At 42.5% G+C, this 25,464-nt stretch overlaps 1 protein-coding gene across 5 annotated transcripts in view; it reads right to left on the bottom strand.

Annotated features, from left to right (window-relative positions):
• The window catches only part of ESRRB (estrogen related receptor beta), a 137,147-nt gene that overhangs the window by 60,814 nt on the left and 50,869 nt on the right, over positions 1-25,464 (bottom strand). The window contains exon 1 of one of the 5 annotated variants that reach the window (XM_076345158.1): positions 15,977-16,009. The exons of the other annotated variants lie outside the window; for them this stretch is intronic. The gene's annotated coding sequence lies outside the window, so the exon portion shown is untranslated. Of the gene's footprint in view, positions 1-15,976; positions 16,010-25,464 lie in introns of those variants that run through there. 5 annotated transcript variants of the gene reach the window in all.

Genomic DNA, 25,464 nt, shown 5'->3' with positions numbered 1-25,464 from the left:
GGTAAATTCTGTCCGTGTTCAAGCAATCTTCTCACTTCCCACCTTCCCACCCTGGAAATAGTATTATTCTCAAAACAGGATGAATTTAGGGAACCCAAGCTGCAAATCAAAACAGCTACAAGTAGCAAAATCTTCTCCCATGCTGCACCGACCACCTCCCCAGAGAGAATTCCAGTCCACAGGGTTAACAGCAGCTACTTCGTAGGAAAATCACTGCTCATCCCAGCTACACCTGAACTGCCTGTTCTGATTTCCTGAGGTACTAGCTGCAGTGCTGCTCACCACTTGGCATTCACAGCAAATCTGGTACAAAATAGGCTGGATCAGCAAGGGAGCCACAGAGACCAGATTGCAGTGCTGGGAGACGTTGTTCCTGACTGTGCACAAAGCTGGTGCAAACATGAACATCAATGTTCGTTTTCATATTTTTTGTGTGTGCATAATTTAGCTGAGGTGTTTAAGTTCCTCACAAATCTGCAAACACTTTAAAGTTCCTCTGTCCCTGCAGAACTGCTGGATAAGAGTTTCAGGCCAAGAGTTGTTGAGAGAGCGCCTTTTGATATGCTCCTTCCAAATATTAAAAGGAAACTATCAAATTTGGTACAGCAAAAACCTCACACAACTACAACATGAGATCCCTCCAAAGTGACTCATGGCCTGAAACCCTGCTGGAGGGATACACAACCAGTCAGACACAGGACAAGGTTGTAAATATGAAGCACACTTCCTACAAACCTATAGTCTTTGATCAGTTTGGAAGACTAAAACAAAGATTGTTGTTTTGTCCAGCTTCAACCCTGAACAGTGGAAAACATACCTGTTTCGCAAAAGCACTGGCTTGCAAACCAGAGACATTATTCAGGACTTGTGGACTTCCATCAATCCAGATAAATGAATTTTGGTCACAGCTAGTTAAAAAACAGCAAGAAGGCACATTTAAAAAAGCCACTCTGCATTACAACCCCCCACTTCACATTGTGCCTGGAGAAGTAGGGGCTGAAGTACCAGTAGAGACGAAAGGGGAGTTATGGATTCTGGTGTATCCCGTCAGAGCAGTGTTTATTCTAATCAATCAACTGCAAAAATAGCAGCTGAGAGTAATTATTAATAATCAAGTAAAATTGGATTATTTCTCTGCACTGCAGTGTTGTCTGGATGGGGCGGCTGGTGTAGAAATAAAGTTCATCAGAGCAAGCTACTGAAGTAAAATTGCTGACCTCAGCAGTTCATCAGAGAAGGTGGAAAAAGGAACCTCAACTAAGCATATGGTATACTACCTGCAGAGCATGAAGGCTAACAAAAATAATTATTGGAAGGCAGCTGAGCTTAGGCATTTGAATCAAGTCATGTATCCAGTTGTATATCCAAATGACAGTAGTAAGACCTACTGCCAAAGCCTTCCGTTTCTGAGGCATCTGTTTTTGCGATTCCTCATTCCTGAAAGCATAGTCAGTTCCCTCTTCCAAAATGCAATGCTTGAGAGGAAGGGGCTCAAATCTTCTCTAAGTATGTTGTGCCCTCTCTGCAGCTGTGGTCTTGGCTGATTTTATACTCAAGCAATGGAATGGAAACATATATCATAAAGGACCACTATACCAAACACTTCCACTCAAGTCAGGAAATTTGATGTTACTCTGCCTAAAACAACCATAACATGGCATTGCACAGAGACAGTCGTATTCTCGAACACAAATACTGAATTGCAACTACAAAACACGCACTTTTACTGCAAAAACAATGGCTCAGTCAACTTCATTCATAAACATGTAGGTGCAACTATATTAGTCATTTGTGACCATGAGTGCCTTGTCTATACAATCACATGTGCATCTCGTAAGTACTTTGCAAACACAATTTAGGAGACTCCATTTGAAAACTAAGTCAGACATGACTTTAATGGCCAGACTGGGTATAAACCAGTAAAGTTCCCTTGCTATAAATGGAATTGTAACAATTTACAAAATTTGGGCAGCAAGTCCTAGAACACTATACTCCTGGCAAGAGGAAATACTACCCAGCTGCAAGGGGAATACAATACTGCTACTGAAGGAGGCAGAACTTGGAGTTTTCTGACATCTGTGTGTACAAGACCTCAGCCATAAAACTGAATTAACACAACAAACGTTTTGTGTTTAACAGCTTACTAATTACATTTTCAAATTAAATATTTACTTCTATCTTGAGTATTTCTATAGCACCCAACAGAATCTAAGATGAGTTACTCCCCCATTTACTTTAACAATTTCTTAAATTAAAATAATCCTTTATTTAAAAGGAGCCAGGGGGAATCTGGAGAGTTTCTTTTTGCCCCCCATAACTCTTGGATCATACAGAATGCTACACAACCCGCAATACATATCATACAGGAATAAGGGATCTGAAGAGTGAAGGTTAGTTATAAAGCAGGCAGTGGATGTACATATCTACTCCGCTAAGTCTAATGATCCCCAGGGTAGGCTTTTACATATCACCTGCATCAAAACACTGCTTTCACTGTCCCACTGCAGACACCAGCTGTGCTGGTCTATTTATTTCTTTCTAACAATTTTTTTTCTATTTCACGAAGTAAGGAGGAAAGAAGGAGAGACATGTGGTTTAACATTTCACTTTGAGTTGGATCAGTCCTGAAAAGTTTTGATACTGTGGATCATCTACCAGGGCAAAAGCATACTATTACTTCCGCAATGTTAGTGTCTGCTTTAGGCACCAGGCCATGGAGCAGGATGAAGGAATGGGAAGAGGAGAAACAGTTCTGGATAAACAGCACCTCAAGTTCTGTCTGTTTGTGTGGGGAAAAAAGGGTTAAGCCTCCTTTGAGGTTCACTTTGTTCCCCGTGGTTTGTGCAAGGCCAGCAATCAATCAATCTTCTCTCTTTCCTCCTTTTTTTTCCTGGGAACCACTGCAGGAATATCATGCCCAGGATCTTGTTTAAATCCACGACTCCTCTCTGTCAAGTCAATTCTTCCCATCCTCCCCCAAGGCCCCCCCCAAGACACCCCCTCCCCCTCTCCCCGAAAAGGGGCCTTCTGAGCTCGTTTTGCTAATGTATTCTCAAACCAAATTAGGGGCTCTGACTCTCGGTGAAGTTCGTGAGTTAGTTGCCGCGATGCACTGAATTAAAGATACCATCTCGGACTGAAATCAGATTAGAGCCCACACACACACATGCAAAAGCCCACTTTCTAATCAATTTTATAAAGGGCCTTCAGCAGAGATACACTAATGGTATTGAGCTAAGATCTTTAAACTAAGTCTGCAAGAAGTCTGCGGAGATAAAACACACACTGTATTAAAGAGAAAGCTCTTCACTGTGCCCTTCCCACCAAGAACCCCGTGCACATTGGAAGAGCACCTCAAAACAGCTCTTCTGAACCTGAGATGTTCCCTCCCGTCCTCCTCTCTTGTCTTCCTCCTTCAGACCTTTAAGTCCTTTCTTTCATTTGCTTCCTGTCGAGATGCAGCAGAAGGTCCCTGCACAGAGGGCAGAGGAGACAGGGGAGCTACAGAGCCCTGGTATGTGTTAGGAATTAGACACAATGAGAACATGTGAGCCCTTTTAGGCCTGTCCCATAAATCCATAAGAAGTGGGCAAGGTGGACAATCAGCTGACCAGGTTCAAGGGGAGGTCCGACTTCAACACAGGTGCCCTGCGGTCACACACAAGATGCTAGGCACTGCCCTGGTGCTTGGCACATAAAACTGGGATGCCACAACAGCCGCATCCTGACAGAGATGTGACTGAGTGCACGGTAAAGGGCTCCCTTCAGAAAGCAGGAACTACGCACCCCTGGCATCTTCACATCCTTCCGTCCTAATCTCTCTCTGTTTAGCAGTGGAAGTTCTCATCTGCAGCAGCACGTTTCACCCTCTGAAACCAACGTTCTGGTTTGAAATGTGGCACCCAGGAAAAGAGGAGCAAGAAGATGTAAGAAAAAAATGTTAGGTAAGATTGCCCACAAAGGCTGACTATGATGGGGAGGCAGAAAAAAGTTTATAGAAGAAGCTGCAATTGATTTAATAGCCCGTCTGTTGCTCTGTCACCAACAACCAGAGAATAAAGCAATCTGTGAAGATTCTGGTTTTGCAAGGTTTTCTGTGTCATACTGGGGAGCAATCTTCTGCTCTGTTTTAGTATTTTCAGTAAAAGCAGTCAAAACATTTCACACACATTAGAAAGCCAAATCTCAGAACTCAACATCAGTCTTCATAACTATTTGCTTTCTAAGACATTTTCTAACAAAAGGACGAGAGGACACTTGCTAAGGTAACAGAAAATCTGTGTCTTAACAAAAATCACTTCAAAAATTGAAATTCCTCTTTAGCTGTGAGGAAATACACTGCTTAGATCCTCAAAAGTTCTCAGATGACCAGAATGTTCTTCATTTCTGAAACTCTGGCAAATTGAATTGTGACATTCTGCATACACAGCAGACTCCCCTGAAAATCCTGACAAAAATACGTCAATTACAAAACAAATTTCTCTGACCAACAAATAGCTAACATACACACAAGCCTAACAATGCACTAGAAAAAAAACACTTGAACTTTCACAGGGCCAACCTTCAGCAGAGGGAGCCTTGCTCTTGGTTTTCAGACAGGTGACAGTTCCTAGAGCTTGGAAGGACACAAGCGGCATCGTGCAGCAGAGAAAACCCCAACTATACCTTTTAAGGGGCTGCAGCAACAATTTTCCAGGAACTTGAGCTCTTCTCACTGTTAGCACAGAACAGAGACGATCGTAGGTGCCTTTTTAGTGCAGAGCCACAGCGCACAGGGACCACGACTCCCAACCTGCTACACTCCTCCTTCATCTGCGTGGCTCAGAGTAAAACCTGTAGTTTGTATGAGCTGCTCCTCCATATTTACTGCATGCATGCATGCATGCAGGATGTAATCCAAAGGTTATATGAAACCAGCAAGTGCCCTTCTGACCACAACCACCACCCCTATCAGTCACCCCCTCACCAGCTTTCTCTAAACAAAGTAAGGGGACCTCAGCAAGAGAACTGTGGCAGATATGGGGTCTGACTGCCCTACACAGAAGCCTTGCTGAGCAAAATTTCTCAGAGCTCAGATGGGCTCCACTTTCCCTGAGACAGCTTCAGGCCTCACACCACTGTGGAGTTTTACAACCATTATGTGCCGAGGATGACGCCAGTTTTCAATGCAATTAACCTTTCCAGCCTAATGAAATGGCTCTATTGGCTGCGGTGGCAGCAAGGAGCCCCTTGACTCTGGCAGGCTCCTGAGGATGGGTTATCGAGGTTGCAGAGCATTACTGCTCCACTTCTATTTGCAGGCTGCAGCTAATCAATGCCAGACCTGAAAGGAGTAGGCAATGCCAGCCCCAGCATCATACTCCAACATCATATTGATCCCTGGGAGAGGGGACTTGGGTCTGCGCCCATTGATCTGCTGTGTCACAGGCAGCGTTCTTCCAGGAACGTACCCCGGGCAGCAGAAGCACACAGCTGGGAGAAAGGGGAAAATTACTCAGATGGAAAAGCATAAGGGCTACCCCAGAGGCGATACAAAGGCAGCAAACTGCCCTGTGGCTTAGGAAGAACCAGATCTGGGATGGAGCCTCAGGCTTTTGTGCCGTTTTATTCTCCTTAGCTGGAATAAGACAGGCACAACAGCCCTCCCAGGGGTGGGTGACAACTACTGTACCCTGAGGGCTGACACTTTTGAGCCACTTTCCTTCTTTCTAGCTGTTGAGCTTTGGGAAGTGGTGGTGGTGGAGAAGGGGTGGGGTGCAAATCTGATACTATGTGATAAGGCCCCAAACATGCACTGCCTGTGGAGAGAGGGAGGGAGAAAGTGGCAGGTACCTTTGCCTCCCATATCAAGCCATCCTGTCAATACAGCCCACGGGGATTTCAGTCTTGGAGTTCTGGAGAAGTACAAACCTGACCCACATTTGCCTATGACTTTAACAGTCTCTGTTGAGATTTGCCCTGCAGCGCTCAGTCCATCCCACTTCTTTAATTTCATACCTGCCACAGACATGTCACCAAACTCAAGCACCCAAAATTCTAGAACCTAAATTACACCCTTGAAAAATTATTAAAATGGCTTTAAAATCAGGAAATTCTGCAAATAACAAATATTGTTTTCTGTGTCTGTTTCAGTTTCCTGGGTTACTTGCATGCTTTCAAACCATGATATCAAACTTCCTTCTGCAATGCTGAGGGCAAGAAATTTGCATTATGAAACAAAACCATAACTGGTGCATCACTTCACTTCAAAAAAGAGGCCTCATCAAATATTGCAAGACTACAGACTCCTCCTTTCTCCATCTTTGTTGCTTTTCTTCTTTCAATAAAGCTTGCTTTCGCTTGCACTGTTTAGCATCATTATTTTCACGCACCTTCCTCATTCTCTTTTACAAACTTTTGCTGTATTTTTCAAATACCCAGTGTATCTTTCAAACACAGATCAGGCTCAAACTTCAAAAATCACATAACCTGAGAAGTGTGTTCAATGTTCCAGTGTGATAAAGATATAGCCAGGACACATTCAGGACTCAGCTCAATGTCCTACCTGAAACTCTAGTTCCTTTTTGTATACTCACTCATTGAAAAACAAAGAAAGGGAAGAAGAGCTACCAACCAGCTGGCCTTAGGAGCTTTGAGATGTGTTGTCCGTGTGCACCTTCCACTGGGAGACTTTCTTGCTTTGTGTGTAGACCTCATGGAGCAGCATACACTTCCCACAGAACCTCAATATTCAAAGGCAGAGGGGCAGGGGACAGAACATGCGTATGGAAAACGCGTTGTGAAGAAATTTAATTCTTGTTAACATCTTTAACAATGCTGGGCTGTAACATTCTGCATGGCATCCAGCAATATCTACTTCACCTGGAAGTCAGTCTGGAGCCTACCATTATACAACAATCTGCGGATGGAAATCACTGAGGTTTTTTGAACTTCTGGCTATAGGAAAGAGGAGTTGAAGAAACCTAGACCTCTGCACGTGAAAGGACAAAAAGCCTTCTCATGTCTGGCATGTTCAGTGATGTCTCAACTCTCAAAGAGCAACCTGCCTCCCTAACATTACAGAAACAGACATTTTAGCTCTAGCAGGTGTTTCAGGACGGCTAGAACTGAATCCAACACAGGGAAAAGGATCTCCTACAACCCCAGCCAAAACACTTCATACACGTAGTGCTGCACTTCAGGGACAGTGACGTGTGGTCCCATTTTCCTGGGAAATTGAGGGAAGGCTGCTGAATGGCACCCTGTCACAATAAAGGTAGGTGCTGCTGATAGTGGCAGTTTCCAGACAGGTGAAGATACAATGCTAGTGTTGAAACCACAGCCATTATCTGGTGAAGGAAGGAACAAGGAAGTTAAAATTTCTGTTGCAGATACCACTAAGCTTTGCTTGGGTCTGAACAGAGCCATACAGTTGCAGAGCACATCAGACAAATAGATGGTGAACAGAGACTATTTGAAGACTCCCAGTACAGAGATTTCTGGTGTCAGCCATCCACAGGCCGCCTTCTCTGGAACTGGTGCCAAGTAAAGTTTCCCTATTTGAACCTTCATTTTAAAGAGCCTTTGGCCACTCAGGTCCTACATTTGAGAAGTAAAGGATGATGCTGCAGAACTGCCCAGGAAATAAACCTGAATAGTAGCTTTGCCCTACATACTGACCTGGGAAGTAATTAACCCATCAATATTGCCCTTCTTCAAGTCACAAAGCTCCCAAGAATAGCAGAGGCACACAGCATTCACATTGGTAGAATTCAAAAGCTTTAACTCAGCCAATCTGGGGCAAAGCAACACTGCAGATCAGGGGGAGGCCTGGCTGAGGTGAGAGGAGAAACAAACCTTCAGTGGCTTAAAAAGGCATGTGATGCAGTCCTGGGGAAGCCCCGGATTTCACTAATGAGACAGAGCCAACCCAGAAGATGGGAACAATGGGAGATGGGGTAGAACAGAAATTAACTCTCTGAAGACTCCAAAAGGTGGCAGAAAAGAAAAACAGAAAAATAGGTTCCGATAACTGTAAATCAAAGGCGAACTGGATCAGACTGCAGCAGACCTGCCTCAAAAGGAGATGGTCAACAGGTAAGCAAGAGAAGCAAGAAAAACACTTTGTCCTTTATGACTTTGGCACAGCGTATGAATAGAGGTAGGGCACAGACAGCGTGATATAGATGCTGCCGGGGTAAAAAGGTCTCTGAAATTAGTGCTTACGCACGCGGTGCAATACACAGAGACCGCCTCTCAAAGGGGAATATTTTCCAGAACTACAAAATGTGCTTATCTCCAATATCTGAGCGTGCAAATCAGGACTGCCATGTGCAGTGTAAGTTTATATATAAGCATATAGGAACATGCTTGGAAAAGAGACAAAGGAGTCTCTGCCATTCAGCCAAAAAGTCTGTGTCAATGTAGCACTGATGCATTTGCACAGCACGCAAGCTTTCATCTTGACTACAGAAATTCAAGCTAAAGGGCTCAGCACATGGCACCCATCTTCAGGAACTTCCTTCCCACCAAAGCAAAAATGGAGAACAATCTAATTTTTGGGATGGTGACTGGGACAGGGCAGGTTATATTATTAAAGGCATTATTCTCATTACAAAAGCACTTCACAGATGCGAAGTGTTAGGCAGTGTACTACATATTAAAGATCTGTCTTTGTCCGTAAGAACTTGCATTCCAAAGACAGACTAAAAGAAAAAAAATATTTCGATGCACAATTTACAGGCGGGGGAAAGAATCAGAGACTTGAAGTGTTTGCTCAGTTCACCTAGGAAAGTTATAGAAGAGCTGGGAACTGGGCTTTGATCCTGATCCCAGCTTTAGACCATCCAGCCTCCTTAAGAAACAGAAAGTGGGAGAGCAGCTTAATCACAGGAGTTACTTCGCGTGCTTCCAAGAGCTATGGATGTACTTCATTTATTGGTAGGGACATAATACCACAGAAGAAACAAAAAACACCACCACCAAAAAACACCGTTCACATCTGCAAAATCTTTTCAATTTGCTCCAAAACTTATAGTATAAGTACATTTGAAGAATTTTCAGGATTTTTCTTCTTTCATGATGTATGTTTGCTTTGATTTTGTTTCATTTATTTTAAGAGAAAGATAATTTTCTCTCAGAAATGACAACTATGCAAGGACAACTCCATTTCTTTCCCTAGCTGTGCTGAAACAAAATAATCAATTTTCTCAAGTTAAAATTTTACTACTTCCTTGAAGGAAAAAAAAAAATGTCGAGATAATCCCCACTCACTGCAAACACGAACCAGACAGCAGAAGGAAGTCCTGGACAGGAGAAACATCCACTTGAGTGTCTGCAGGAGAAGGAAGGAAACAGGGAAAGGTTCCCTCTGCCAGGCCAGAAAGCATTAACTCCACACTCTGTGAGCACTGCAGCTAGGGTCTGGGGAGTCTGTGCTGCCATCTTCAGGGATGCTCTCATCCTTCTGTGACCCGAAATGGCAAGTGAAGGAATACAAAAAGGGGAGAATTGCCACAAAAAGTAAGAAAGATAAAAAGGAGGTATCAGCTCCGCTCTTTTCCCTCTAAGATGGCTGGTTGCCTTGTTTTGGCTAGCTCATGAAGAATCATGGAAATTAAAACTGGGAAAGCCAAGTAAGTCCTGCCGCCTAGTCCATATGCATCCCCAGGCTGCAGTAAAGCTAACTAATCATTGGTGTTCAGCTCTGTCTGATTTCTCTCTTCTGTCCTAATCCAGAGCGGGATCAGGTGATTATTCACTGAGCCTCGATGGCAGATGCTCAGTAGATGCTAACTAACCATCTACTCTACAAAGCAATTTCAAAGAGACAGAGTGAGAGACCCTGACCCCTTCCCACAGGGCTGAATTAAAATGAAACAGTTAATTGTGTGCCCACAGGGTTCGCAAAGCCCTGTTTTGCAAGAACAAATCACAGGTATTCCAAAAAACTCATGTATATGTTATTCTTCCTCAGACAAAACAGCGAGATTTGAGATGCTGTGGGGATACGTGCTGCGTAATAATGAAGGTAAATTGAAGAGGACAAACCAGATTCTCCTTGTTTCTGACCTAGCAGATGTGTGCACATCTTGAATCATTCTGAAGTGCCTTTTGATGTGTGCAACTCTCCCTTTTTTCCCCACTACAACCCATTCCACATTGCTGTGAATTCTTTGTCTCTTCTCTGAGTTCTTACCTTGTTACACATACCTTACATTTTTCAAATTGCTTTACAGGCTCCTGGCCACAGGGCCCTCATGGATCAAATATTGCACAACAAAATACAACCCGTTAATACTGTGTTTCCAAGTTGAAAATCATGTCTGTTCCCCAGCTGCTATGCTGAGACAGGACTTTCTGTACTGGTCATAACGCTGACTGAATGGGAACCGTATTCTTCAGATCTCTATTGCCCTCTGGCCTCACTATCCCCACGCCCTCAGTAAACGTGACTGCTTCATCTTCTCAATTCATCTAAATGACAAAATAAGAAATAATGGTTTTATTCAAATTAAGCATCAAGTATTTGCTCCTACATAGGTCAGTATAATCGCTGAAGGTTATAGATATAAAACAGTACTATTGTGTTTTATTAATATTAACAACCCGTTTTTGTTTAAGCTTTTGGCTTTGTATTTTATTTCACCTAGGATACAGTTATTACCTCACAAAATGGAAGAGTTCCTTTTTTATCCACTCAGGTCACTGTAAAAAATGTATTACAAAATGGTGATTTATGGTGAATAAGAAGCAACATGCAGCATCTTTCAACCACAAGGACTTCAAACTGCTACTCAAAATTGTATGCACATTTAGGGATCGTTTCACTCATCCCATCTCTGAAGCCTAACGCAGCAGCTCTTCTGCAGCATACAGCCAGAGTTCAAGAAGTGAAAAAAGAATTGTCTGTCCTAGTGAAACTATAATGGGAAATAAGGAACAATGTAAATGTCTGAGCTGAAATTTAATCAGAACATCGGTATCCACCACATAACCAATACTGCAATGCCACGATGGGTGCCAGGGGCACAGAGACAACCCTGGTGCCAGGTTGAGGTGCCAGCTCTCAGAGCAAAGAATTTTTCATCAGCAACACCAGCTCTTGCCCTGCCTTCCACATTTGCTTGCTTGCCTCCTGCTCAGCTTTGCTAACCTTTAAGAACAGTCAGGACCACAATTTAGTGTAAGCGTGAATGGAAGAGGAAGGAGAAAGTAAATGGTTTGCTCCTAACTGTAGAGACTCCTTACTAAAAGAGTTGATTGAACAGAGTAGAAAGCTGTTGCTTTGCTGATGGATTATTTTAAAGCCATTCCACAAAATTTAATAGACAGTCTCTTCTCACATTGTCCTGGCCCTTTCTGTTATCCATCACATGCACTCAGCTTGGTCCATCTGTTTTGCCCGTCTTTCAAACACGCACCAGCCTTCCCCCATGCCATCCCTCACTTCAGTCAATGAACTGGCTGACATTGTCTCACAGCCAGTGCCTGTGACACATCCCTCCGCAAGACCCACATCTACTGAAAACACTGGCAGAAAGCAACTCACTAATGATGGGTGAGATGTGCAACAAAGGACTCATGCTCTGTCTTTTCAAAATCTTTACAAAACATAAATGCACTCACAGTCTATAAAATTGGACAGATTGTTTTTCTTTTCCCCAGTGCTGGCCTGCTGCTGGTCTGGGGGAAAGAACAGAGATAGCAAATCCTTCGTCTTCTCAGCTTTCTGATCGCTGCCTTGGTGCCTTCTCTGCTGATACCTTTCCTTTCCCTATTCACGCCACACTTTCCAGGGCAGTACCGTGTTTCACCGCACCTCTAACAGCAGGTAGCACACCACAGCCTGGGCCCTAGGAAGAGGCATTCCCCATATCATCCTGGGATGAACCTGCAAATCTGCTGCTCTGTGCCTCTAACCTCTGCGACTGCTCCTGAAAGGAGATGCGGAGGCACTGGGGAGGTGTGTGTCACACTGGGTGTGTGGATGCTGCGGCAGAGGAGGGTATGAAAGGCAAGCTCCAGAGGTAATAGCAGTGGCTACTGCAGGCCACCACAGAGGAGCATGAACAGAGACAGCAGGAGACAGCTTATCCATGCCGTGCTTTGGACTATGCAGTAATCTCAGCCTCTCACTTTCATGAGTGCTAAATTCACACAAAAATGTTTTTTTTAAAACCCACCACAGGCGATTAAGCTGTGATCTAGATTAATTAGCTGCCATATTTCATTTTTAAAATCAGAAGTGGCCTGTGCTGACACCAGGGAAACTTATAATATTTTTACTTGTACCTAACTGCCTCTGATTTTTCACGCTGCCTAGAACTGAACGGCTGCTCCCAGCCTCACTTACCCATACCCGGCAGCTGCCTGCACCCACTGCTGGAAGCAATTCTGCTGCACCCCTGGGGACGAGTAGTGGGCTGAGGGTGGGGGACCAGGGATCTCCTAATGAAAGTGCTGACCCTGGTGTAACCTGCGTGCCCCAAGTAGCATTGCTTCAGTGTTGAAAACAAAAGATTGATGAATTGTATAATGTACTTTTACTGCTGCTAATTTTTCTGAGTGCTGCTGTTTGGTGTGTCCTGGAGGCTAACAGGCCCCTTTGGCCACAAAACAATATTTACTCCATCCCAGCAGCCGGGCTGCTGGAGGTAAAAGATGTGCCCTTGCTCCCCAGGTGATAAGCAAACGTCAGAATTCACATCAGGGAAAGGACATGTCTGACAGAGGTTCAGCATCGCTGCATGGAAACATGGTTCACCTTCTACATCCTATTCCTTTGAAGATCTTTTACTTCGCACCTTTAAATCCTTGCAGAAAGCGGGGGATAGGCAACAACCTTGTTTAAGCAATGTCATGGACTGGCTTTTCCAAAACTAATTTCTGAAGTGCTAGATGCTCCTGTCCAGTGCTGTGTTGCTCCCTGTCCGTTAAAACTGTAGCTCCTCAGAGCAAATGCTGTTCAACCCACCTCCACAAAATACCTTTCACTCTTGATGACACTTTAAATAAGTGTTGGCTCCATAACCCCAATCCCAAATCTACATCTCCTGCTGGAATCAGGAATTCTCTCAGGGATTTAATATGTTCATTCAGCAAGTTCACACTCCTGTTAGGTTGTTTTACGTACTACCTTTACAGGAGAAGTCCTAACAGCACCCTCCTCAGGCCAAGGAGATGCTCTGAGACTCAGTTCAGCAAGAAGCATCTCCTGCAACCAAGATGGAGCTTCACAGGAGATATCCTTGCTTGCTTTAGTACAGATGGACACACACAAGAGGTGTGTAAAGGGTGCATGCATAAGGCACGTAAGTGAGGCAACAAATCCATTTACACCAAGAAGCAGGAGATAGACACCGTGTAATTCTCCATATGTTCATTGGCATATAAAGTATTTATATGAAATATCAATGCAAGGTATTCCTCAAAAACAGGTAAAACACAGAACCTTCCTTTCCTTCCCCATCTCTATGTACACCAGCTAGAGCAAGCACTGCAGAAATGTAAAGAGCCACCAGAACAGGAACTACAAACCAATGCCATCAGCCCATGAACTTCTCAAGTGCAGGAGGTGTTGCCATGTGCTGTTCTCTGTTCCCTCCCTCCCACTCAGCAGAAGGGACTTCAGATAGAAATAAAAGTTGGGAGAAAGTGAAACCATCTCCTGCACCACACTGCCAAAAGCCAACAAGGAGGCAACAGGTAAGCACCTCGTAATCCTGCAACATAGCACAAAGACTTGAAACCATATTAATAGCCAGCAGCAGCCAGTAGAACAGGCCATAAAAATGTTTAAAATTGGTTGGTGGTCCCCAGTTCCCCCCTTTTCCAGCTCACTGACTGTGAGCTTTTTCTGACGGAGATACTCTGTAACATCTCTATTACAATGAAAAAGGTCAGCTGAGTTTTTCCTTCTTCCATGCCAAGCCAGTGTTGCTCTAACTTGCCCCAAATGATGCAGAGGACTCTACTCCCATCCCACCACAGAGCAATGCGTCATTCCTGCCTTCTCTGCTCCCTTGGAGCAGAAGTGCAGCAGCACAGGCCTCCTACCAGCTGCTAATGTGCATCTTCCTTCTCTAGTTGCAGGGATGCTAAACACACTGTAATAAATCTCCTCATCCCAAGGGAACAGTTCTCTTTCTTCAGGCCCCATGACATTACACACAGCAGCTCTTTCCAATGTCAAAAGCTCCATTTCAAAGCTCCTCCGCCCTCTGAAATATCCTGCTGCCCTACGTCTCATCACTTCTCCCCAGTGCAATTTGCTCCCAGCACCACCTGGCTTTCACATTCCCCACAATGAGTGCAGGAGGCAGGCTCTGCTTTCAGCCAGTGACAGGGGCCACGATAGGGCTGTCAGGTGGAAGGGACCTGTGTGTTTGTGTGGGCAGGCTTTACATATGTGCCTCTTCTTCACCTCACAAGGATGTTGCTGACAACTTTCACCTTGTAGCAGAGAGACAAAACAAGACAGTCTGCAAATTTGAAGGAAAGCCCATTTCCAGTCCAGTGGCCATACAGTGCATACTGAATTAAAAAGCTGGAAGAGAAACAAAGCAGTAGTTTTGCAAAGTTTGACCCCAATTTTTAAGCAAATTCTCATTCAATTTTAGCAACAGAAACCTGTGCATGTGCTAGCAAAATCTTTCTTCCTCCTCTGTGATCTCTCCTTCTCTTAAATCTGTTGTATCCAAATTCCAACTTTCTGCAGGAAGAAATGGCTGTGTGTTTTCAGCATAGATTCAGTAAGTAAAACGAGAAAAGCGGTGAGAAATAGATGTTTCCTACCATGCTTCAGACAGAAACCTCAGTCGCACGGCAAGACACAGCCACAGTGACTGGACTGCTGTCCTCGGCTTTTCAGTCACCATCGCTCCGTCACAGTCTGATCTCAAGCTCCATGACACAGGTTCTACCCTTGCTTGTCTTTCCTCCAGCTCACCTCCTCCAATCAAACACAGCTCCAACAGTGTCCAGTGGAAGTATACTGTTTACAATCCAAAATGCTCAAGATCATTCTGAACCACCAACTCTCCTTTGGATCTCTTGTCTAGAGCAGTTGAGTATTGCCTGGCATTGCTTTTTGCATTTCCTTGCAGCATCAGAGTTCTCAGGATACTACAGAATCAGATGGTGCTAAACTTAGATTTCCTACCCACAGGGGAATATCAGGGAGGTTTTGCTTAAGGCACACTTTGTTACATTTGCCTTCCACTTCTTCTTGATTTTATCTATTGCTATAAAGATGCAATTGCTGCTCAGCTTGATGGCATTATATAGATACCTTAAAAGGAGCTTGAAACCAGAGTCGGGTCTCTTCTTCCCAGCTATCTTGTTCTAGTCGTCTTTCTCCTTTGCACAGGCCATCTCCTTCCACAGGTTTCATCCTCATAAATTTGGCAAAGGACATTCTCATCTGGAGCTCTCTGGAATTCTCCACATGCCGGAATGCTTCTTTGGAGTCCTCCTTTACTCACCTCTGCTGTGTTTTTATCCCGATAATACTCTCTGCAACTTCAGCGAGTTCACACTCCACCTCCTCTCACACCTCATTTGGCATTTTGTCCTCTGTGCATTTTAGCAATGCATCAAACTGCTCCCCAATTACCACTATGTAGCCTTCTCCAACATACTTCAAATTATTCCCAAAGGGCTGAAAGAATTATTTCATGCATTAGAAGCACAAAACCTGAACTCTGAAAGAAGCAGCCGGTGATATGAGGCACTAACAGCACCTGGAAGAGTTTTACAGAAGGAAAATCACTAGTTTCTGTCCTTCCCATACAAAGCTTTAGTCTTTTCCGCCCGCCCCCCACTTCAATATGATTTCTTATATTAGTTCCAGGTATATCTTCCTCTACTGTGATGTTGAGCTGAATGGCCTAAGATTAATCTTGTGCCAGTTTTACACTGGTGTATCCCATCTGATTTTCACAGTTACTTGTCATTTACACAAGTAAAAATGACAGCAGATTCAGATCCAAAGTACCTTAGAAGACAGTTTTAAAAAGCAAGTTCCCAAACACGCTCAAAGCTTGTAGATGGCTTCTTCATCTTGTGGCTTCTGCTTGTCTAGTTTCCCATATAAATTCTTAACACCATCCTCTTCCTTCAACAACAGTGACAGCATTTCATGGTTGTTAGTTGCTCTCAGAAGATGAAGTAACTTGATATAAATTACCTATGGCTGCGAGTGAAACAGAACCTGTTAGCACAGTAGTCGCTCCTAGAAGGCAGCAAGTACTGACTACACTATTACAGACAGAAGGTTTTCTATCACAGTAGAAGTTATTTTACTATGGCATCTTCCTCAGAGATTTTTCTCTACAGCTATTAAAGGTTTTTTCCCTGGTTCAGTAGTCCACATCATGAACAGTGTCAAATCTTTATCCTAACTCTCATATTGGTGATGTACCAAAGATTCAGTGAGACCACTCAGATGTTGTTCTCCCAGAAGAAACCAGAGACAATGAGGATTGAGGACATGGGTCAAAATAACGGCAACCCCCAAATGAATGGAGTGTTCCCTGTTAAATCTGCATTTAATTGTTGCCCACTGCTATTCATCTAACCTGTTAAGAAAAGAACCCCGATAAACCAGCTACTGACTAAGAAAAAGATAAAGAGGATATTTGAAACAAATACCTCTACGTATTCATCATATTGTGATGTGGACAAGCTATACTCTAGACTAGATGAGAAATTCCTGTATCTCCTGATGAGACACAATAGATGCTCTTGATGAAGCAATTGTGAATTTAAGACAACATACCTGTCATTCTTAACTCAGGCTGCAAGAGCCCAGCGATTCAGAACCCAATGACACAGGTATACTCCCAGCTGTCAATCACCTACACAAGTGACATCAAGATATACTGCCAGGGAACCAGGTAGGGGGATACTTCTCTTCCACATAGGTTTAACCTAAATGTACCTAGAATTTCTATGTGTCACTTTATCAGGAAGAGACTGACAAACTAGATAGTTTTAAGACACCATAAAATGATTGGGTAAACTCAAGTATAAGAAAAAAACCTCAAGGGGCACAACATGAGGGCATGAACCCAAACATAGTAGGGTCTGTCTGAACATTAGGAAACACTTTTTCACTGTGAGTGTGACTGAGCACTTGCACAGGTTGCCCAGAGAGGTTGTGAAGTCTCCCGTCTTGGAGATATTCAAAAGCCGTCTGGACATCGTCCTGGGCAACTGGCTCTAGGTGGCCCTGCTTGAGCAGGGGGGTTATACCAGATGACTTCCAGAGGTCCCTTCCAACCCCAACCATTCTGTGATTCTGTGAGAAAGCAAGAGATTGCTTCATTTAGGAAACAGTGTGCAAATACACAAAAGATGTGCTCATAAAGACAGTTATGTATTTCTCAAAGACTGCATGAAACTCATATGGGAAACACTAAGGTTTCTCTTTCCTCATCAAGCGTCTTTACCATGAGATCTCCACAGATGGTGGAATCGCTCTTCAGGGGATGTGGTGAGAGCGTCCAAACATATACTAGTAAGATACAGAAGGGAGTGTGCAGAGTAGGACCCATCAGGGATGACAAAGAGCCTCCCTGGAGGCTCCACGAGGTCCGTAAACATGGAAACTCTCTCTTAATGCAGTAATGAGAGCACTGCCAAGATGCCCAGAAGAAACCCACATGTACTTTTTAGAGGACACAGTAATTTGAACGTTTCCAAAGAGCTGGCCTGTGAAAAGAAAGGTGCGATGGCTGCTCTCCAGGCAGGCCCTGCAGCCCCTTTCACAGCAGCCAGGTGCCCAGCGCACTGTCGGCAGAGCCCAGTCCCCCACTGGAGGAAGCAAAACTATTCTCCTTTCAAAAGAAGGACACTTCTCTCTATGCTGCCTTTATTTCTACCCAAATCTAACAGCCAGTCGCCTGCAGGATGAATATCACTGTCTTTAACGTCCCAAAGATCCTGCGTTTGCAAGTCTTCCTACAACGACAGCTGAAAGACAGAGATGCTGCAGCTCATAAGTGTGACAGTGAACTCCTCTTACAGGAGGAGAATTTGTCACTGAAGATGCTTTTCCCACCAAGGCTCTGTAGTCCTAAGGAGCTCTTATGGAGCAGATATTTGAAAAGATTTATCCATTCCTCTTATTACCCATGGCAGCCATATCTACTTCCACCCTTCCCCAGACCTCCACCTAACCATGCTGAATGGCTGTCTGGTGCAGAAAAGCAACCTTCTTCCTATACCCCATGTCAGGCTCAAGCACTGTCCCTGAAACAAGCCACCTTTGTCCACTGGCTTCCCTTAAACTCTAGCTTTAGCTCTGAACCCTTTTTAAAAAAAACGAGATCTCCATCACTCTGGATGCCCTCATTCCCCCGAAGCCATGTCTCCTACTTCCTTCTCCCCCTCTCCAGTGTTACACAGCAGATCTATCTAGGGACAGGGTCAGGTTTTGCATCACAAAATTTGGGGTGCAAATCATTCCTCTATCTCAAGGGAATCAAGAGTATTTCTGTGCCCACCTTCTATCAGCTACATGCTGTGAGCGCAAAAAGCCTGATGTCTGTACAGGCCTCCCACCGTGCCTCTCCCCACCACAGGCATGCTGACACTTGGTGGAATTCGGTACCCAAGTCACATCGCCTTCCCTGAAAATCCCAACTGCAGTAAAGTAGCATGAACCATTCCTTTATGGTATGTATTTACCTGGTCCCTTTTCAATCTACACGTCTGAATCAAGTAAGTTATCTCCTAAGAGGGAGTCGAGAACTTATAATAGACACCAGTCGCCCAACCTCTTTTAATCTATCCAATATTAGACCCGTTAGTCATCAGGATAACAATCCTATTTGCAAATCAACTACCTTTATCAGATAACCAACGGGACCTAGTACAATATCTATTAGTCCAACAACATCACCACCAAGATATATAACTGCTTCTGTACAAAAAGCCTTTCTCCTAATCCTTCTTAAACTCAACAAGACTGATTGGGTTTTATTATTCATGAATTAATTTTTAACTCTTGGTCCAACAGGGGAATTGAATCTATAACATTTTTCAGAGACTGAAGCAAAGTAATAGTATGTTGAAAAAGCAGACCAGCCAAAAGCAGGTATTTTTTCTTCTTTCAACCAACAATTAAAGGGGCGGGGGGTGGGGTGGGCTGCATCTGTTTTTCCCTAAACACCTGCGGGGAAAATTCTAAGGAGAATTAGTGTATTAAAACATGTATAAATACCACATCCCTGTACTGTGAGAGCTTTTGCTTTTTGTTTCATAATTATGTTATTTAAAAAAGGCTGTGGAATTAAATTTGTTCATATTTTTAAAACTAAGTCCATGTTAGAATAGGAACTCAAGAAGGGAAATTTCGACAGAGGCGGTCGGTATTATTAGAGAAGTAATGATCATGGGCAGTGATTAGGGCTTATAGAATCCTCTGCAATGACAGTCCCCTAGCTGTAATTGCTAGAAGAAAAGGAACTGCTCTGTTAAAAAAAAAAAACAAAAAAACAACAAAAAAACCCCAAACAACACTTCTAAAAGAATAAAAAGAGAATGGTCAGAAACACTGTAGGTGTTGAAATAAAAAAACAAAGTATCTCATTGTCAAATACCTTTCTAAGCAAGGGGTTTCGTAAGGGGAAGCACTCTATATTTTGTGCCTTCCAAAACCAACATCACACTAAAAAGAAAAAAGAAGAAATAAAAGTCTCGAAAATAACAGAAAATTAAACAGAAAGAAAAAAGAAATTCCAAACCACTGACTTTTCTGGCTACGGCACATGAGCCCAGCTTTATCTGGACAATGTTATAGTTAGACCTATGTTCTGCACACCGTCTTTCAAATTCCTCTCTGATACTTTATTTAGAGAAAATCTCTGTTCCTCTTTAAAAATCACAAATTCCAATATGCATTGATTTATAAACAGAAGATCTAACTGCAGTTGTTTAATAGCAGCTAACCGTATATAACCCATAATTATATATGTTTCAAGAGAAACACCAATTTTTTTTTAAAGCACAAATTTTACATATGGTATATTTGTACAGCATTCTAAATTTATAGAACACCTTGATAGCAAGGCTATCAACAGATTTACAAACTTTAATTAACAAAGACTTGGGACAACCTTGTGATGAAGACAGACACACCTATCCTTATTTTTTGTATACATTTATACACACATACACACACAGAATACACAACCATATGCAGAAAAGTTTACATATGCATACAAAAAGCCATTGTATGGATAACTGTTTAAGTGAAACAGTACACTATGCAATATCAAATGAACATGTGGTTATATATAAAATTCTATATTTCGTATTCATGTGCATTCTGTTAATTTATAGTATGGGCACATGTATTTAAAAATAAGTATACACACACACACACCCTGACATACATGCACTTACAGATCACTGTATGCAAGAAAACTGTTTCTCTCGTACTTCGACTCATTCTAGTCCTCTATAGCGTGCTTGGTGCCACTACGCAACTTGTACCAATTATTCCGAAGGAGACGCGTCTGGTATCATCTATGTAAAGTAATGCATATGGACACATCGATAGTCTTAACCATCATTTTCAAAAGGTCATATTTGCTACAAGCTATTAAGGCAAAAAGAACACACAGTAAGTAAAGTCAACATCCTTCAGAAAGCCCAAGCACTGAAATGCAAGTTCCCATGTCGGGATTTCCTTGGCTTTAAAAGTGAGTCTCGATTGTATCGGGCAGCTGTGGCCCCCTCCCTGCCCCAGTCCCTGGTTAGGCTGCATTACAGGCTGCACATCATCACTTGGAAGTCGCTGCGTAATACAGTTAGGTGTACGGAGAGCCTTGATCCAGCCAGATACCTTCGCACTACCAATGAAGCTGACAACAAAAAATGCCTACTAAAGAGTGTCAGGCAATAGGCACCAACGTTTTAGTTTCGTAGGAGAATGTTTTCAGTATCTCCCTGTACCATTACTCCCTTAGTCTACAAAAATGACCAAAAAAACCTCATCAACAGAAATACAAAAACTACGAAGACACTGAATTAAACTCTTAGAGATAAAAGTAGAAGCAACATCATGTATGTCTGAAAAGGAGCTGAAGAAGGACTGAATTTGTGTGTTCTAAAGAATTAAATTGCTCTTCTTCCTCTACAGCACTTTCTGAACTGTTAAAACTAGATAGCAATCACATGCCATACACGGTCCAGAAACAAAGAAAAATAAAACGACAGCAACTCCTCAAAACTGCTGTATAAATCAAAGATTGTTTTAAAAAATAAAAAGCAAACTATGAAGAAAATGTACACATTGAAAATGCATTTCAGCTAATTCTGGTTATGTGCACCAAAAAAAAATTCTAAACCAAACCCCTGAAATCAGTAACACCCTATGTTCTCCACTGCTATGTTGCCACATCTGTGAAAAACTCACCTAGATAAGTATAATTTCTTAAATCGGGAAACAAATAATATGTTTGAGAATGAGAAACTTGTCAGATTGACTGAATAAAAACAAAAACAACAACAACGCAGAAGACTTGAGAAAAATAAAATCTGTTGAAGAATAATTCTTCAGTGTCCTTATTTTCAGCTGTTTAATTTTTTAATATATAAAATGGTGTAAATCTCAGTGACAAATTTGGTTTGTAATCGTTCATGTCAGCACATTAAAAAAATGTACTTGCGGCAACTGATGGAAAATCATATTTCTGTCTTATTTTCACCCAGTGCTTACACATTCTTAAAATCATCATCTCCATATGCAAAATCATAACAAGAGAATTGAACATTTTTTTAAAGCTGTTCTTTTGACCTTTCTCTTGAGTAAAAGGACAGCGAGACAATACACTCACCAGCATTGTTCAGTGACGGCTCCATCGCCGGAGACTGAGGGCCATTATTACTAAAGGGAACTTTAAAGTGCCAGGAGAAAAAGGGGGGGAAATTAGAAAATAACATTTCCAAATACGCCGTATGTACAAAAAGGCTTTCAGAACAGTAGACACAGAGCAACAAGAAATCTTCATCTAAAACCAGCTGCAGTAAAACACAGGCAATCAATTCAAAACAAAAGGTGCTATGAGAAATTGTCTCCTCTTACGCAGGATACTCTAAGCTGGAGGTCCCACTTTCATCACCCACATTATTGGCTATTCTAATTTAAGAAAAATATATGACCCTTAAAATACATGGTAAATCCAACATAATTTCCGGGAATGGAAAAGGAAAATCTGGACTGAAGGAAGGGGTTCTCATCAAAGACTCTTACCCTACCAAGAAGAAACTAGAAAAGGCTTCCTTTTCCTTCCAAGCCTTCAACAGGATGCAATATTTGTGAGATGTCCTTACAGTCATGACAAAAATTGTATGAAAACGGCCACCTCTCTACATTTAAGCCATTTCCTTTCACACACACAAAAATGCAAGAATAAATAAAACTCTGTCCAAAACGAGAACAGTCCTATCACAAATTTTATTGCAATTTAAGTCCTATCTTAAAAACAAAAAAGAAAACAAATAAGAGACAATATTCACATGAAAAAGCAAAGTAGCCCTCTTTGCTTCCTACGCACACCTAAGTTTGTGACTTTATGAACAGATTCTGTGTTGTTTGCTAAATCCTTATGGATCAGGAATATTCTTTGTAGGACAAAGTCATCCTAAGGGTGACTAGACTGAGATTTGCCAGGATCCCACAAACTGAACAGGATTTCTTACATATTTATTCCTCCCCCATTCAGAAGGGGAGTGCAAGAAAATTCCAGCTCAGCAGGGACACAGAGCCATCGCAGGTTGTGTGATAACAGCTTGCCACCTGCTTTTCGCAAGTTGTCTTTGCGAAGTGCAAGGGGCACTGAATAGTAGCGTTGCCTGTGGTGATAGGAATGCACTGAACAGCTCAGTATGCAAAAGCACTTACTGGTACACAGCGCTCTTCACAAAGGGCATTGCAGAATGCTTTCCAGACTGTGTCAGAAGTGCTAAGAGAGGAAATATTAGTGCGTGTGTCGCAGGAGGAACATAAGCACTTGCCATCACAATAAAAGAAGGTATAAGCAAATACAGGTACAATGCTGCTCATAGCAAAAAAAAAAAAGGGGGGGGGGGGGCGGGCGGAGAAGACAGGAAACTTAGCAGCAGTCAGACTAGAAGGAACGCTTCTTTGCAAGAACAGCAAGGGTTAACAGTGGCATGCAAGCTCCGGTCCAGTCAAGATAGGGTCAAATGATGTGCAGTGAAAGTTTCAAGTCCTCAATCCCCAAGAGCTTGTTTGCTAATTACATTTGCAATTACAAACATGACAAATATATTATTATACAGTGCATTCCACCTTGAGCAGGCATGTTTCTCCTCACGGACAGTCACTGCCAGCAGCCAGACTCTCAAGCACTGGAAGAATCAAAGTGCACTGTGCTCCAGCTGCAAGGATCATTTTGTGGGCATCTCTATTGCTCTGAAGAAACAGGGCAAAGCTTTAGAGAGAGGCAGCATAGCAAGGATGGAAACAAATGCAGAGAATAAGTTACTACAATTTAATTCCTAAGAAGTAAAACTCACCAGGTCAATAGCTATTACTAATAAATAATACTAAATTATGTTCTGTTCCCGATGACAGGCACAAAGCACTTTACACATGCAAGCTACATAGAGATGACTACATTCACAACTCAAATGCAGCTGATACCGGGAAGACAGAAAGAAATCAAGGTTTTCCTATTTTCGGCAAGGGCACCATAGCCGAACACTCCTAATACATTCTTTGTTAAGTCCCTTCGCTAAACAACCAACAATCTGATCTGTAGTTTGCCATGGAAGCTCTGATCTTTCCTTTTTTTACCCCCAGTTTCTGTAGCAGGACTACCTAGGAACCTCGCTGCTGGGTACTGGACAGATGCTAAATTTACTTGCTCACACTGCACAAACTAAGAATTCTGTTGTGCTCCCTGGCTGGAAAGTTACCTTCAAAGTAGCTCCATGGAATAAAGAGCAGGTCTTACTGGGAACAATTTCCCAGTCTCTGCAATCTACAGCGGAATCGTTGATGAGCAACACTAGCTGCCGCTAGGACCCCCAACTCCTAAACCGGGGAGCGCAAGTTAGAAGGAGAAGTTGGGGAAAGGATTTTGGCTTTTATATCCAAGCTTTGTCACCATTTTTTTCTACTTTTACTATTTCTTTCCTTAATTAAATCTCTTTTAGACATTTTACACTCTTTGGAGAGATTCTACTGTGTTCGCAGCAGAACCTGTAAAGTTCATCTAGTCTCAGGTTTAAACCTTTTACCTTCTCCCTTCTTCCATTCCCTAAGAGAGTTTGTATCCTTTGCGCCCTGGAAAATTTGGTAGAGAGACCCACTGACACAATGCACAAAACTTCTTATTGAACTAAAATTACTTGAAGAATACAGATGTTTTCAAATGACATGAAATTCTGAGCAGTAGTAACAGCACAGAAACAGGGCTGGGGGATAATAGCAGAAAGGGCACGGAGAGTAGAGCAACGTTCTCTTGGAGAGGAAGAAAACGGGATGTGAAATCTCTGTCACAGCAACTTTCTCTGATGCAATCTCTCCAAAGTCTTTCCCCTCTCAGGCTAAATGCAATATTTATTGATTACTTCAAATCAATATAATGAAATAAATCCTATTTTTTAAATATATTGATCTTTCCATATTTCTCAATAATTGATAATGATTAGATCATCTTTACTTTTACAAGTGGAATTGGAAGAGGAGGGAAAAGTTAATACAAATACTTTAAAGGTACCAGTTTCCTCATCAGCCTCGTGCTCAATAAGCTTAGTGTACCGAGACCCCATCCTATGATGGGAACCTCGTCAGGAACCCAGTAACTAGGCCATTTCCCTTACAGAGGTTTTTCTATTTATTCTGTCAATAAAACAAACAACTCCCTCGCCATTCTCCCCAATTAACAACTCCTCCCTATCCCAGACTTTCAGAGATACTCAGAGCAGACAGTTGCATTCAGCTTCTCTGACTCAGATTTCCTCCCATTCACGGAATACAGAGATTTCCAGTAACCTCTGAAATCAAGCCACATTTCCTCAGTCTGTGCATTAGAGTCAGTGACAACAACTTCGTTAATTCTCTGTCACAGGGTCCAGAATTCAATCCTTCATTGACTTAAAATTCCAATGCTATACCTTTCCGTCTCTCTATCAAATGTATCACTTACTCCTTTCAACTTTCTCCTTCTGTTCATAAAATAATTTTCATTTTTATCAGATCAATGACTCATGTGTCTTTCTTCTACATCAGAGGAAACAGTGTAAGAGACATAGCATCTGGCAGGATGCCCTCATTTGCCAATGATTTTTATTTTCCCTTCATGATGGTTCTTTGGTCAGTTTCTGTCTGTCATGTAGAATATTAATTAGAAACAGAGATGGCAATTTTGCAGTCCTATCAACATTTCTAGTGGCAACTATAACTAGGCGTGTGGAAGTTAATATGGAAAAGTAAAAATGCCG

Source organism: Aptenodytes patagonicus, chromosome 7, assembly GCF_965638725.1.
Source record: "Aptenodytes patagonicus chromosome 7, bAptPat1.pri.cur, whole genome shotgun sequence".
NCBI classification, from domain to species: domain Eukaryota; kingdom Metazoa; phylum Chordata; class Aves; order Sphenisciformes; family Spheniscidae; genus Aptenodytes; species Aptenodytes patagonicus.
Note: the sequence above shows the minus strand (reverse complement) of the source record. Positions and strands in the feature narration are given on the sequence as shown.